This window comes from Candoia aspera, chromosome 1 (assembly GCF_035149785.1).
Source record: "Candoia aspera isolate rCanAsp1 chromosome 1, rCanAsp1.hap2, whole genome shotgun sequence".
Lineage (NCBI taxonomy): Eukaryota > Metazoa > Chordata > Lepidosauria > Squamata > Boidae > Candoia > Candoia aspera.
The window spans coordinates 115,576,008-115,590,644 of record NC_086153.1 but is presented as its reverse complement, the minus strand read 5'-3'; the positions used below and the strand labels follow the sequence as shown (position 1 = coordinate 115,590,644).

The following is a 14,637-nucleotide window of genomic DNA, read 5'->3' as shown; positions in this document are numbered from 1 at the left end:
TCTTATACTTATTGCCCCAGAATTCTGCACTGTCTGCATCTTCTGCATTTCATTTCTCTTAAATCTACTGTTTACTATTCTTCCCACCACAAGCAAATTCTCCTTAGACAGAATAATATTTCAGATGGCAAATGAAGCTGTCTATAATCCATGATCATAGCTGACTTTATAAATGTGTTAAACAGATGTCACAAGAATCTGGTCTATTACTTCTGTTCTGCCATCATGTTAACAGTGATGTGTCGCCCATCTTCTTCCTTACTTTTGTCTTTAGTCTTCTGTCACTCCACCCAGGTGCAGATACGATCTTTAATTAGATTTTAAGCATAAGCCTGCAATTCAGTGGTGCTGGCTGTCTCAAAAGGAACAAATGATGTCCTGATATGTTCCATTATATTGTATTTGATTATTGTGGCAAACACATTATTCTCTAGTAGAATCTCTGAGCTGCAGACTAAGGGAAGAAACTGCAAACATTTTATCTGCATGCATTATTATTTCTCTGGGCAATCAACAACTTTTTTGTAAGGCAGGCCCCTAAATAATTGGCCACTCTCTCAAAGCACAAACAATCTCTTGAGGCTATGCTTCAGATTAGCTAGCACTGAGTAAAATCTTACAATGAGTAGTTTTAACCAGAGACTCCAAGAGTTAGATGCATTCCTAATTTCTGAATAGCTATCAGAGTTAATATTGTGCCAGCTGTGGTTATATATTCTGAAATATGCAGTACATGAAAATCTACTATATATATACTTATTGAAATAATCTTTGGCTCAAGGTCACAATGATTAGCAACCATATTCCTGAGGAGAGGGCTAAATATCCACAGATTTTTCATACATTTTTAATGAACATCTATGTTCTTAGCATGTGGAAAAAACAGATAATAATTGAATATCCTGGAAGTTGAAGTCAATACAAAGAAAGACCAAATTATTTACAGTTAGGTATAGTATAGAAAAACAAAAACAAAAGCATATAGGAAATGTTTCATAATGAGCTCAGTGAGGAATAACAGAAACTGTATCTTCTCTTTATATATTTGTATTGTTGCTCTTTTTCAGTTTCTGATAACAGCAAGATACAAAACAGCTACCCTTTACCAGCTCACACATTATTATCCCCCTCCTTCACAAGCTTTTTCTTATTTGTTGCAGGATGAAGAGACATTGATTCTTTCAAGAAATAACTCGATTAAATATTTCAAAAAGAAAAATGGAAGCCTTGATGAGGTGAAATTGGCATTGCTTTATCTCTACCCACAACCACGTTAAAGTTCTTCCTTGAACTATAATAAATGATAACTCTCAGAAATCATCTATATGGGAAAGATACTTTTTTTTATTTTCATATCTTTACCAAGTTTCAGCCTTCCAGGGCTGGGCCTTGAGTTCCATCTTGTTTACTGCCAGCCATAAATATTCAAAATCATGACTTAAAATGTAAGAGCGTAATTTAAATGCACTTGATTACACAACAATTTTCAAGAAAGCTGTTGTACAGGTAGTCCAGAGGTTAAGAACGAGTTCCGTTCCTAAGGTCTGTCATTAAGTCAAATTTGTATGTAAGCCAGAACAGTATTATTGTATAATATTGCATAAGTAGTAATGCATAATACAGTATAAGTAGCATTGTATAATACTGTATAAGTATTATTGGATAATACTGTATAAGTAGTATTGCGTAATAAACTCAAACCATTGTGTATTTAACTCGAATCATTGTGTATTCAACTTGAATTTGGCTACAATAGGCTCCGTTCTTAACTATGGATCATCATTAACCTGGGGCATTCTTAAGCCAGGGACTACCTGTATTCTTGTTATCTGAGTCTTTGAAACAGCTCTGCTTTTAAGGATCGGTTATCCATTGCAAAGAGAACAAGTTATTAACATTTGAAAACCAATGCTGACAATTTTCAGAAAGGCACGGAAACGAGCAGTAGACACAGACCTCCCATAGAACAGAATTTCCAGAATGCAGTAGTCTACAGAATCTGAACAATCTTCCCAAATTAATTTACAAGCTGTGTAATATTTTGCCACATGCACTTTCATAGTCCTCTGTGTCCTGCTTAAATGATTTTATAGATTTTATAGACCACATGACAGCAAGTAACTAAAATCTGTTGCCTGAATAGCATTATTGTAACATTGCACTGCTTGTTTGCTCCAGTGAAATGCATAATCTTAAAAATGAAATAGAACTACTCAGTTTATCGAGTACATGTAAGTCTTCAACTGAAAAAGAAGATTCTGTTTACCGCAAGGAGAAAACATTTATACTAGGAGGCAGATAGTTTAAGTTTGGAGGCCTTGGCATCTCTCAGTGTCAAGATTTTGATCTTTTTTGCAAGCCCCTAAAAATTTTCCAAGGAACATCAAGTTTTTCCAGAATACAATTTGAAGACTAGATAATCTAACAGCCCATTTGTTTTTAAGAAAACAAAACAAAACTGCCAAAGATATCTGACTAAAGATAGATCAGAGCAAATTTTGACATTTCAGTTGTTAAGTAAGTATCTTTCGTGTCACAGTTTCTTCCAAATCCACAGTTTCCAACACTTTGTCACTCCATTATTTGGAAATAACTGCTTGTAATTAATTAATATGTAATATGGGGTGGGGGGAGGAATGGGCAGCTGAAACTTTTGTCCATGTAATGAGTCATTAAAATGATTGCAGTCAATGCAAACACTTTTCAGTTGACATAATCATAACTGAGAGACACTTTCACCTCTATTGTGAATGGATGCATTTCTGCACTGACTCCAGTACCTGAAAAGATTTTAATTTAAGTTTTATTCCAGACCAACAGTTAGAAGATCTTTAGTAGCAGTTTCCTACATGCAATACCTAAGAGTACTGACTGCTGGCCATTTTTATATATGTAATGCTTTTTGTTTATTGTTTAATATAGTTTTTATTTCATATAAAATATACCAGCTGTTGGGAAATATAAGCAGGAGACTGCTCTTATGTTCATATCTTGCTTTGGGGTTTCTCATGAGCATCTAGTTTGCAAAAGTGGGAATTAGGATACTGAATTAGAAGGTCCTTTAGTCTGTTCTTTCAATGATCTTGTGTTTTTAACAGGTGATACATAGTACTTCAAACATTTTGTTCATCTTCTCCTGGATTATATGTGGTAAGCTCTGGCCCATGTATGTGGGAAGGCTGCAACAGATCCTCTAGTGGACCTCCACAGACCACTGAGTTACTTTCTTAATAACAAAAGTTAATTTAGTTTCATACACGCTACCCTGTGTACACAGCTCTAAAGGGCGGGACAAAAATATAACAAACTAATTACAGAAGATTACAGATTCAGCTGAGCCAATTTAGCAATACTAAAATTTATCTTCATTGCTTTACCGTTATATTATCTGATACAACACCAAAACATATAGAAGTCAATAAACTCAAAAACAGAATTTCCTTTTCTTCCTCAAGACACTAATGGATTGTCTTATGCTCCAGCTTTCTTCCATGATCTAATTGAACAAATATAGCATATTCCTAGCAAAGGTATTTTAGTTTGGGGGAGTGAAAACAACACATTATATTATTGTAATTTGCACACATACGTTGCAACACAATGTATATGTGCTTTTTGATATTTTTTTGATAACACAACTTTTTTCATAGGTTTAAATTGTATGATTTTTCAAGAAAAGGACCCCATGTTCTAGAATAGAATCACAAAATCATGAGTTGGAAGGGACCATATATGCCACTAAGTCAAATCCTCTGCCCAGGATAGATATCCAAATTACAGCACTTTAAACTGATGGATGTCTGGTCTCTGACTGAACACTTCCCGTGAAATGATACACAATATCTCACTGGGTAGTTGGCTCCACTGTCAGACTGCTCTTATTTTTTAACATGCGATCTGCCTTCCTGTAACTTAAATCCATTATCCCATGTCCTGCACTCTGAAATAAAAGAAAATAAAACTTGACTTTCTTCTATGTGCCATCCTTTCAGGTATTTGAAGAATGCTATCATATCCTGCTTCAGCCATCTTTTCTCAAGTCTCAACATACCCAGCTCCTGCTGTCTCAGTCACTTTACAATCAACTACTATTCCAAGATCTTTTTCACAAGTACTATTACCAAGCCAGATATCCTCAGCCTACACCGATGCATTTGATTTTTGTTTCCTAAGTGAAGAACTTCACACTTGTCTTTATCAAAATGTATTCTGTTTCAGCCCATTTCTCCAACCTATTAAGATAATTTTATTTCTGTCTTCTGGAATATTAGCTATCCAGCCCAATTTTGTATTATCTGCAGATTTGAAAAGCATCTGCTCTACCTATTCACCCAAATCGTTAATGGATGGTAATTGAGACACAAGATCGATCGTTGCAACATCCATTGAAGCCTTCTTCCAATATGATAAGGATCATGATGAGCACTTGAGTACGATTTTCAAGCCAACTATGTTCCTACTTGTCATGCCATCCAGCCCACACATTAGAAGGAACATAGGAAACTGCCTTATATCAAGTCAGTCTTTTATCCATCTAGCTTAGTACTGTCTATATTGACTTTTAGCAACTCTTCAATGTTTCAGACTTAAGTGTTTTCCCAGCTTTGCCTGGAGAAGAGATTAAATCTGTGACTTTTGTATGCAAACCAGAGGCTCTACCCCCCAAGCTACAGCCCTTTTTAAAATCTTGGATACACAGTGAGCATTCTGCATTAAGTAGCAGTGGTGCTTATGGTAAGACTCTTCTGCAATACATACAGGCAGAAATGAATAGATTTGGCCAGTCTTTGCAGCTCACATATGTTCATGTTGTTGATCAGCCACTTTTTTCATCAGCTAACTGAAAATAACTTATTTGAATGTTATGCTGCACCAATGCTCTTAGACCTATATACTCATTTCTGGAACCGTGGGTTTTGTGCCTGATTGCACAGTTAAGGTAGGGAAAGCATGCTGAGCAAGGCTTCTTGTATTCTTTCCATCCCCTTAATCATAGTTCTGCTCTGGCCACATAGCAAGGAAGAAAGAGGGAAGGCCTACAATAGAGGAATCAGCAACACTCTCAGCAAGTATCCAACTGCCTTTCCCAGGGGAATGCATTGGGGATTTTTTCCCTTAGAGTGTTCTCTGCAAATCCCAGCTAGATCAAGCAAGTATATGAATTTGACTTTTATTTTGCCATTCCCCACATTTGGTCCTGTTCTATTTTGTTTCTGGAGAGTTATCCTGCTGACAGAGTCTCCAGACCTTTTATATAATTCAGAGGAATAATGATAACATATGAGTTGGAAATAATGCAACCTTCTTTTTTTGTTTCCACCTTTTGGTTTAGGCAGACTCACTATTGCACATAGCTGCCACCAAATCCTAGATTTCTTAATTGTGTCCTAAGAAAGTGTTATCGTTTCATACCAGGGAAGGCAAAATACAATCTTCCTTATCTAGTCCCTCTGTCAATCACAGGTATGATTGCTCATTCATTGGCTAAAGACACTAAAAAGCAGGAAAATAATTCCATTACAAAATTAATAGAAAAGTGAAATGATTTGTTCTATTATCTATGCTTCTAGAAAGCCTAGACATGAATGATTTTTTTAAATTAAAATTTGTTCATGGGGGATATGTGATTCATAGCCAAGGTTGGGCTGTGGCTGCAAATGCCCATGATTCTCATGACTATGATGCACCAGTCCCAACTGTCTTATTGGTTCAAGGAAAATACTATCATGGCATAGTTGGCAGTGATCTAAACCAAGGTTAATGACAAGGAGATTTGATGGCTGCCACTGTGACTTCTTCTACATCTCCTAAGCAGTTCCTTTCCAAAGCAGATTCCAAGTTGTCATTCAGTTGCAATGGGGTCTTCAACCCAGGAGAGACTCATCTATGATTACAAAAATAAAATGGTGACCTTGGGAAAATGGCAGATCTCAACAATGGTAGAAAAATGGAAGAATGCATCAAATATATCCACTAATATAAGCCAGTCTCTTCTGCTAAGCAATGAAGAAATAGATGCTACAATTACCATTTGGAACTGATAATGTTGAATGAGATTGTTGATGTCTTGCAGATCAAGGACTGGATGCAATTTTTCATTCCACAATGGGACAGGATAAAATAATGGGAGTAAAACCTATTTCATTTGTGAGGTAGGAAACAGAATAATTCCCCTTTATGTTCCTTTGTATTCAGTTTCAACTGGTGGAAAGAAGGTATCTGATGACAATAAGGCATAAATGGACACACACACACCCGAATTCCAAACTGTATCCCTGATCAACAAAAGTTTTCTTCCACAAGAAAATAGCTGTAGCAACTCCTTCCTCAAAAAATGTGCTGGAGATTCAGATGAGGGTTAAAGGATAGTCTGACCCATGCAAGTCAGCAACTGTCGTAAGTTCTTGACACACCTTGTTTTTAGATAGATAGATAGTTTTTTATTTTATGCAATTAAAGGCTCCCCACACTATGCCATGTCTCCTTTGAACACCTCCCAGAGAACTGCCTCTAAGTATATTAAAACTATCCATACATCCTTAGAAATCCAAGTGAAATGAATGATACATTTCAAAAGTAAACTGCATATATTTCAAAGAAATCAAGTAGCAGTGATTGGTGATTTATTATCCTGACCTCTGTTGGCAGACAAGCCTTCCCAAGTGTGGTCCTTCCAAGAAATATTTGATTTGTCTTGCAGTCAACTTTTTCCTTCAGAAGTAAGGAAATGCGCAGGAAAATCAACTATCAATTGAACTATAGATTCTAAATCATAGGAATTAATAATTCCACTTTATTCTGCTTCAGTGATATGCCACCTTGAGTATTTTATACAGTTCTTGGCATTTCACTTTAAGAAAGATTCAGACAAATGGGTAAACCGCCCAGAGTCCCTCTTTTGGGGGAGATGGGTGGTGATGAAATTTGATTGATTGATTGATTGATAAATAAATAAATATTCAGAAAGGGCAAATAAAATGATCAGAGGACAAGAAATTAAGTCTTCTGTAGAGACTGAAGGAACTGAGAATGCTTCACCTTGAGAAGACTGAGTGGAGGTAAGCAAAAGGATGTCAACCAAAAGAAACTTATGCTTGTTCTTGTCAGCTTACAGAACAGGAGAAGAAATGATGGACTTCAGATACAGGAAAACAGATTCTGATTGAAGGTTAGAAAAAAAAAATCCTAACTATAAGAACAGTTTGATAGTAGCACTAATCACTCAAGAGAAGTATTGGGTTTCCCTTCACTGGATATATTCCAATAGAGGGTAAACAGTGATCTGTCAGGGATACTTAAATCTGGCTCTGCACTAAGCAAAGAGATGGACTCGATGGCCTGAACAGCCTATTATTTTGTAATAGAGGGATCGTGGGGAATATATGACTGTGAACATAGCTAAAAGTGTCAGTACCACAAAAGTACTGCAACCAAAGACATTGCCTGAGATAATTATTGTAGCCAAGGATTTCTTAAAGCTGTATTTATTGGTACTGATACCACTATGTGAGAAGCCTGAGGAGCCTGTTCTCATAACAACAGAGTTCTAGGCCAAGATAATTCAGCATAATGTCCTTGCTTGAGTAGCGTGAAGCTTTAGTAGTGGCGGCACTGCATAACAAAATATTCAGTGGATACAGTAGCTCATGAAGAAAAGAGAGAACATTCCCAAAGACATTACTGAAACATGGTTGAAAGAAAATGTGGAGGGTGCTCACTAGATACACACACACACACACACACAAAAGTTCATCTCTAGAAAGTTCTAGGAATGCCTGTGCAATTATAGGACAAGCCTGGACATGAGGAACAGAAATCACAGTGAAAAATGTACAGATATTACATAAACATTTTCCATGAGACCCTAAAACATCAAGTCTCCCTTGTATTTGCCATACAATATCCCAAGAGTCATGTATCATGTCAACAACAAACAACTATTTTGCTTGAAAAAAATCCTTTCTCACAAAGATTTCTCTTTTGCATTATATGTAGGGTAAATCTGAAGCTGGGCTCCTAAGGTCTGGCAACAGATCAAAAATGGCTTCTAATATTATTAATTTTTTCAAATATAGGTCCACAGAGGTACTGATTTAGTGGGCAGCCACTTACCTCCAGTGATGACAAAACTCTCTGACTTCTGCAATGCGTTTCTCATACATCTCCATCTATGATAAAGCATATTAAAGCTTTATACCCCTGAAATACTTCCTTAGAGAGGAAACAAAATTCCATTATTGGAATATTATATTGGAATTTGGAAATTTATCAGTGTGACTAAATAATTACTGTTAAAAGGTGTTTTTTTTTAAAAAGAACAGATTACTCTCCAGTCATGCATTTTATAAATTTCTTCCTCTGTCACATTTAAAATTACAATTAGCTAACAACTTCTGGAAGTTTATGGGGGCCATTCACAGGTCTTTCAAACAACCTGGGGCCTTTGGTTGTACCCTTCTGTCCTATGGAATCTAATTTAGGATGGAAATAAGAATTCAGATATGAAAAAGTCACAACATAAACAATGGTGCTGTTTATTGCCATGGATACCAATAATTTCATAACTATATTTCATATGTTATGAAATTTAGCATAGGGAATCATTGTTCCTTTTTTATTTTCTTAACTGTTTTTTTTCTTTTGATGGCTTTGTTTGCTGAAAGATAGTAATATGGTAATACAATGGAGCAGTGAGACAGCTCAGAGAGGTTTCCAAAACAGTCCATATGTGCAACTAACAAGACTGCTTTAACAATGGGAAAAGAGGTGATTCATATGTACTCCTGCTTTTGAAGGTTTTACACAGCCTAAGATTTATCTTAAACTGGAACTGTTTGAATAAACAGATCATTATTGTTTTTCCCATAACTTTCTCCATAGCTTCAAGTTACTTTAGAGATTTGCTCTAAAAAAAATTAGACTACTAGACGCAGCTACCACTAATATAGGATTTTTATGAATAGTGTAACAGATTTTCAATATCTGGAATTAAAAATCGATTAACTTCAAGCCTAATCCATTTTGCCAGCCTGGCCCATCTAATTCATGGGCCTTGGGTGAGCCACAGCTGACAATGCTTCATCTGGAGTGCCCACAAAAATCTGGATTGGCTGCCCTGCACTCTTCCCCCTTCACCCACTCCCATTTGCTTCTACCTCCCTCTTTTGCATGGGTAGTACCGCAAAGACACTTGAATTATAACTTGGTTGCAAAAATACTTGCAATATTTCAATAGTTCTTCAGAGTCTTTTTAAAAAAACTGTCAGATCAACATGTTTTATTGTATATTGCATTTGTAATTACAGAGTATAATTGTCTATTTCTCATGCACCAGCATTTAAAACTCAGAGCTCAAGCCTCATTAAACATGTTATTTCATAAAGCAGCTAATCCTTTTCATGATATTCTATTGTACTGAGCAAACAAGAAACATGACATTTTATCAACAGATTCAGATATTTATAATTAAAACCATTATTTCTTTGATAGTCCAGACCACACCTGAAAATGTTCAGATTTAGAGGGAAGCAGCCACAAAAGTTATCAGTTTTTATTTCTGCAAAGGATTACTTCCTTTTGGTTCTAAATGCAAAAACTGCACCACAAAAATGGGCAATTTTGCTGCTGAATTTGGCAATATGACTTGGGAACACAAAAACAGATCAAGGCAGGCCGCAGATTGCCTACCTTGTGTAATATATGCCAAATGATACCATAATCAAGCACAGCAAGATGTAACTTTGAGATTAAGATAAATGCAGAAAAACTGAATTTCTATTTGCTCTAGCTATTCATTCAAAAGGGCACTGCTCATAATCCCAAGGCCTATGACAACAGCTGTGATTGCTGGACAAATCATGAGCTTTACATGTCATGATTGAGATCACTGGGATTGACACTAGCATCCCAGAGAGAAAAAGATAGTGCATATATTTTTTTAAAATCTTTAAATACTGGGATTTAGGGACACTGAAACAATAAAGTTGGTAGTTCCTTGATCATTTTCCTTTAAACAGCCAACCAAAATGAGCTGTTTACAAGTTATAATGCCCCAATTGCCCCAGTCCCCAGGTTTGCTAATTATATATGAAGAACATTATTGTTAGTGGAGTAACAATCATCATGGTTGTAAACCATCATGGCAGCTTGTGTTGGTTCTCTCAAACATGGCATACTTGGATAGTTACTCCTCATCCTTTAAAAAAACAGTCTATTGTGGGCTGTTCTCCTCCCCCTCAACCAAATGCTCTGTAGGACCTAATAAAGCTTTGGCAGAGCTTAATTCAACCTGGATGTCTAAAAAGATAGATTTAAAAAATTCACATCTCCACTACCACAAGCTCACATGTGCTCCATTTTATACACCTAGATACTTTTATCAAATCCTTCATGCCCCACAAAGAAGGGCATTTACATTGGCACAATTTGAGGCCCTGCCCTCGGTGGTCTGGATTATCTTTGCATATACTGAGACAAGGATTCAGGGTTGAACTCACGGCACATGTATTGCTAGATTGCCCACAATGATTTCCTCAAACCATTTTTAGTTAAGTTTTCTCATCTGTCACAATCAGTGATTATTGATCAGCTGCTGCAAGATCACTGCACCAAAACATCTAAGGAGGTCACAAAATTCCTAGCTGCAGCTATGGCTATTACAAACCAGCAGATTTGCTCCACAACTAGCTAAGCCTAGGTTCTTTCTTTTTCATCTCTCTTTTACAATTGTTCTAGGTCCTCCCACCAATCTCTGTATGGAACCTCAATATCTTTTGTAATAGTTTAATCTCTGCCAACTTTGACCTACTCATTATGTTGACTTCTGTTATGCTCTAAATGCTTCTGTGTGTATATTGTATATTTATAATTATTGTAAATCTTACTTTTTTCTTTCTTTTTTCTTCCCTATGGTCTATGGCCATTTACAAATAAATAAATAAGTGAATATGGCAACAGCCAAACATGATCCTATAATGCCAGATTTGCACTACGTCTTTGAGATGATGATGATGACGATAATGATAATGACTGTCACTCTTATTGTATTCCTTTCACTGAGAACATTTATAAAGTGGTTACTTCTTGCTCTGCCCTGTATAGTATATACATATCTACAAATAGCAATCTCTCAAATGAAAAGCTCAAATCACTGTACAGAGTTGAATTAAGTAAGACACAAAATATCTAGACCTTTTTCCAGGATACATTCATACAACTAAATAAACTGTTTTATGACTTAGATTCAAAGAACATCACAATACAACACACAAGAAACAAATTTTTCCTTTCAAAATGTATATTCTAATGTATTTAGAGTTTTAATTACATTAAATGCATACCCTCATAATATATCTAGATTAAAATTGCTACTGCTAAATTTAACTGTGCTTAATTCTGCAAGAATAAATTTCAATAGAGTTAATTGGAGGAAAAGATGTGATATTTCATTTTTTCTGTCAAGTTATCAACTTGCAAAAGATTTAGAAAGTTGAGTAATATATACATTGAAACATGTTAAAACAAAATTTTATTTTTGGACATATGGGATACATTTAAACCAGGGTTTCTCAACCAGGGTTCCATGGAACCCTGGTTTCCACAAGAGGTCACTAGGGGTTCCCTGGGAGATCACAATTTATTTAAAAAATTATTTCAAAGTCGGGCAACTTCACATTAAAGAGGTAAGTTTCACTGTTTTTAGTTTAAGAATACTGTTAATACATATATACAGGCATACGCATGAAACAAATATAGTAATTTGCTTTTCAGAATAAACTTTCATTTATATCTTGCTTATCTTTGGTGAATTAAAATCACTGGGCAAGCACAAAGCACCACCAAATATTCCGTGCTGTTTACTTCTGGCATAATGCAGAGAAACTAAAGACCACATGCTGAAGGGTACATCAAGAATTCCTACCTAGCTAGGGGAAAATGAAAGGATGAAGTACTAGCTATCAGGAGAGGCACTCCAGAACAGGTTTTGAGAAGAACATGAACATGAACATGGCTTCATCAGGAATATAACTTATAATACCAATATTCTGACTATAAAAGAACAAAATAAAATAAGATGTGTCCCTAGCCAAGAAATATTTCAATGCCTGTAACAATAATACCTTTCACTAATAATATTTAAAAACAGAACCACAGAGGTTTGATGGGAAAGTCCAAATGGTTCATTTAATATTCATTTTTAAAAGGCGTTTGCATATCATAATAAAAATATTATTATGATAATAAAGGATTGGCTAAAATGAAATAGTGAAATCAGGTCAGTGGCTGAACCTAGTAATGTACTATGACTTTAACCACGGGCGACAGTTATGTCATTGTGATGATTTCTGGTATATCATACTCATTCTGTAGAACAAGGTTTAAAAGAAGTAACACAATTTCAGTGTTACTTCTTTTCCTTCCAGAATGGAGAATAGTGATAATAATAATAATAATAAAAAGAACATGGGAAGCAGGAAATCCTTGATAAAATAGGATTATTTGTAAGAAATAATGTGAGATATAAAGAATGAAGAAACACCAGTAATGGCAATTAGAATAATTTCTGCACAAAAATTACAAAAGCTGCCAGCAGATTGCTACTGCATTTATCTTAATTACTGTTCAAGAAAAAATGACTAGTACATTTATATAAATGTATGTTAGTTATACCACATCAAACTGTTATAATTTTTATGCTTCAACAACTCTTAATATATTAATTCCATCATAACGCTATATAGAAACACTTGAAAAGATGCAGCTTTTTAGAATGGGGGGAACTGTGATGACACATACATATGTATACATATACATGCACATAGTTTGACAAGATATATTTTACCACCCATTATGCATGTCAGAGGACAAAACCTTTCCTAGGTTCAAGGCCTACCAACATTTGTAAGCAAATGTCATGGAAACCAAAGGTTTCTCCATGGTAACATCACTCTTGGAACAGCACCTAGCCACAACAACACTGAACAAACCGTAATCTTGTCTTGGAGTGTAATACAGGACTAGCTTTTGTTCTACAATATTCAGTGTATTGGATGACAGTAAAATATAATCAGTAACTGCAAATGCAATTTTCAGTCAAAACCTGAATATCTCAGAAGTCTTCAACCATAAAATTGTAAAGTGTTCTGAATGTGTCAGAAAATCCTCAATGCTTAATTTACTAAAGCTTAGATACATTATTTATTCAGTACATACAGAGAAGCCACATTTGCTACATTTCTACTGCTAGCACATGTCTATTCTATTGACTATGATTCTTAGAACAGAATTCAATCTCTTGAGAGTCAAACCTCTGAGATCTTTTCTTTTAAAGCAAATTTGCAAGTATCATAACTAATGTGATATGCTTGGAAGAACTGTGATGCCTAGTAAGATCTTAAAAGCTACGAAGTTAATTAAATCTGATTTTGAATAAGACCAAAGAAAAGATTCAAAGACAGGCTTCTCTGATGACAAACAAAACCAGAATCATGAAAATAACAGTTCCAAAATAGGATAAATTATGCATATTGTTTCAAGGTTTTACACAGTGCAATTCAACTTTCTGGTGCAAAATTTGGATTGACACATAATTTTATTTTTTAAAAGAGTGCAGAATACAAATAGCTTTTGCTATTTTAAATATGTGAACACCTTGAGAAATGTAATTATTTGAATTTTTTATAACTTCATCCACTAGTTTAAATAGGTATTTTTCTTTGCAGGCTTCTGAAGCCATATTTGATAAATTTACGTCTTTTTTCCGAGTTAAAAAAAATCCCTAAAGGCAGCTAGGAAAAGGAATGCATTATATATGGTTTACCTCAGTACAAAGAACTCGGTAATTAATATGAATCACGTAACAAGGTTAACTTTATTTTATTTACAGAATCCTTGCATCTTGATTAGGAATTCCTCAAATAATTGTCCAAGTGTGATTTAAATATTTTAATTACTATATAAGATTTCAGCAAGTATTAAGAATCCAAATTTGTTGTGGTTTCTATGATGGAATCCTGATCTGTGACTAAATGCTTGCAGGTACAAATAGGATGCATGCATGCATGTGTGTGTGTGTGTGTGTGTGTGTATATATTCATCACAACTCAGACTGTATTTTAAATGAATTTGGGAGGTGTGATGACTGTCCTACTCAGCTTCCCATTAAATCTGATTCACACGTGGTTAAAGTAGAAATCTCTCTAATGAAGCATAGCGTGCAGTACAGTGAAAAAGTTGCAAATAGAAATTCCCACGCTTTCCCCAGGTTAAACAGTCCAATTAAACCAACCCCTCCCCCTTTTGGTATGCAGCCCCCCTTTCCTGTGCCACTTCGTTCAGCTCCATGAAGATGTCTCCAACAGCTCTCAGCAGTCTGACCTTAAATGCCAGAGATAGTCCAAACAAGACGGTTTTCACACTCCTGGCTTGCTCCCCTCCCACTTCCAGCAATTCCCAAAGTTTGACACGTGTTGATTCTATTCATGCATGCGAGTTCAGTCAGATGTTCCGGGAACGTGTGATCAGGGAGCATGACAGGAGGTTATATATTATTTAAACATATGGTAAAACTAAGATACAATTGAAGTAAAGTTTCCCACAGAGATAAAGTTGGTTTATTTTAGTCTAAATGTTCAGCTA

At 35.4% G+C, this 14,637-nt stretch overlaps 1 protein-coding gene across 2 annotated transcripts in view; it reads right to left on the bottom strand.

Moving 5' to 3' along the window:
• RNGTT (RNA guanylyltransferase and 5'-phosphatase) overlaps positions 1-14,637 on the bottom strand; it is a 143,988-nt gene that overhangs the window by 34,114 nt on the left and 95,237 nt on the right. The window lies entirely within an intron of this gene.